Raw genomic sequence first — 2,444 nt, 5'->3', positions numbered from 1 at the left:
CATATCAATTGCTATTAAGAGTTTACTATGGAATAGCATAAACCATAACCTACCTCCACTGAAGAACCGAAATCAAGCAAGCTACCTCTCCAATGCCTTTGATTTCCTCAATGCCTATGAACCTTTTCAATCTGAAGTCTAGGTCGCTCGCTCCCCTCGTTCGTTCACGCTCTTCTCCTCTTTTTCTTTTTATTTTTTTCTTCCACAGATTCTTTTTACCCTAATTATCATATAATAAATTATAAAAGATGATAAAAGTAACCCACTATTTATTTTAATGTTATCTCATTAACCCCCAACTAACTCAATTATAGAAATTACCCCACTAATTTCATAATAATAATCATGAATAGTCCAAAAAACCCATTTAAAAATTTTAGCGGAAGTCTGACCAAGTCAGGGTTACGCAGCTTGTGACGGTCCGTCGTATCTACGACGGTCCGTGCTGCAGGTCCGTCGTGAAGTTCAGCGAGTCAATGCTTGTACCCAGATTCCAAAAGTTAAAGTGTTCTGGAACGAAGACCCTCGACAGACCGTCGTGCCTATGACGGTTCGTCCTGCTTGTCATCGAGGGTAATGAGGAGAGCAGCAGAAGAAATTACACAAGTATGGGACGACGGAGTCCATCACGGTCCGTCGTGACCATGACGGCCCGTCGCGTGGTCCGTCGACCCAGTCAGTTTTTATCAAAAATAATTCTACTGCTCGAACCGACTAACAGGTTGTTACAGATTAACATCAGCAAACAGATGATGAAAAAAAAAAGGATGAACAACGAGCATTAAGGAAGATGAGAACTACATACTGAATAAGTTTAAATTGATTTGAGTTGAGAGAGTGATTTTGAATTTCAAATTCTAAGGAAGGAATTAACTGATATGATTTTTGGAGTGAATATAGGGAGAGATTAATGGAGTTAATAAAGAAAGAGAACCTTTGGTTTTGGGAGTGTGAAGTTATCTATCCGGAGGTTGGAGTTTTGGCAGTAAAATAAGGAATTTTGGTAATATTTTAAAATGGTAGAGAATAATAGAAATTATGTGAATTAAATATGCATAGAAAATAAGGAATTTTTGTAATATTTTGGAATGGTAGAAAATAATAGAAATTATGGTAATTAAAGATGTATATATCGACAATTTTTTTAAATTTTAAAGAAAATTATAATTTTGAAAAATTATCATAAATACTGAGAAGATAATATTACCTGGTGTTAGCTTTACTAAATGTTAGTCAAATTAACCAATAAAATTATTTTTATAGCATTTATCAAGTCTGATTTCAAGTAAAAGAATAAATAGTTAAATAGAAAATTAACCTAATTATTTTCTAATGATCATAATAATATTTTATAAACATAATTTGCATTAATACATAAAACTTTAGATCGATTTTGAGTTTGGATTCTTGTTATTTTTAATACTTTATCTTATTTTGATTTCTAATTAATTTTCATAAAGAATATACACATATTCTATCCATATTTCTCAAGCCGCACAAATTGGCAGATATATTCAAACCGGGCTAATAAATCTTTTTTCTTAATGGGCTCTTAAAATGTTAGCCCAGCCCTTTCAACTCATGGGTTAAGCTAGGCCGGCCTAACGGGTCTAGCCTATATTAACTACTCTAGTTCATATTGTTGAGTGGTTATGCTTTACTGTGTAAACATCGATTCAAGGGCAGACCCACACTATATGGAGGTGTTCCATGTGCACCCGCTAACTTTCGAAAAATCATATGCATATATGTATATCTATTTTGAAAAACTAGTAGAAAATTAGGATATACTACATAGTTCACCCATAAAAAACATAGAAGTGCCCTTGTGTTGATGGTAGAAGCTAGAGATACAACCCTCTATACCAAGGTTCAAATCCAACTAAAGTCTGTTTTTATTTTTTTTAATTCTAAGTTTAGCTTAGATCTCATATTTGAGCTATGTTTATATTGGTGCACCCAAAATATTCATATCCTGGCTTCACCTTTGCATTTATTTTAGTCATTGGCTCATTATACATAGTGTTTTTGTAATAACAATAGTTATCTACATGATTGATACTGATTAATTTTCCAAAAGAAGGATTGTTGTATTTCTGTTTCTAATTAAGAATGAAAAAGTATTTTTCTACATTGAAAGAATTTTGTATTTTATAGGAATGTACATTTATAAGTATAATAAATAACTAATGTTTATGTGAAGAATTAAATTTGGATAATACGATATTGGTTAAAGAAGAAGGTATGTTTATATTCTTCTTTTTAGAAATTGTATCAAAATTAGGAAAATTTAAATTACAACAAATACTAATGTACTATTGTTAATTCATGAATGACTCCAAAAATACCAATTTTGTTAAATTACAACTACTACTGTTAATTAGTTGAATCCACCTCTCTTTCGTTTCTCTATTTTTTTTTGGTTAAAAACAGAGTAATATATA

The sequence above is a fragment of the Solanum pennellii genome, chromosome 6 (genome assembly GCF_001406875.1).
Source record: "Solanum pennellii chromosome 6, SPENNV200".
Lineage (NCBI taxonomy): Eukaryota > Viridiplantae > Streptophyta > Magnoliopsida > Solanales > Solanaceae > Solanum > Solanum pennellii.
Note: the sequence above shows the minus strand (reverse complement) of the source record.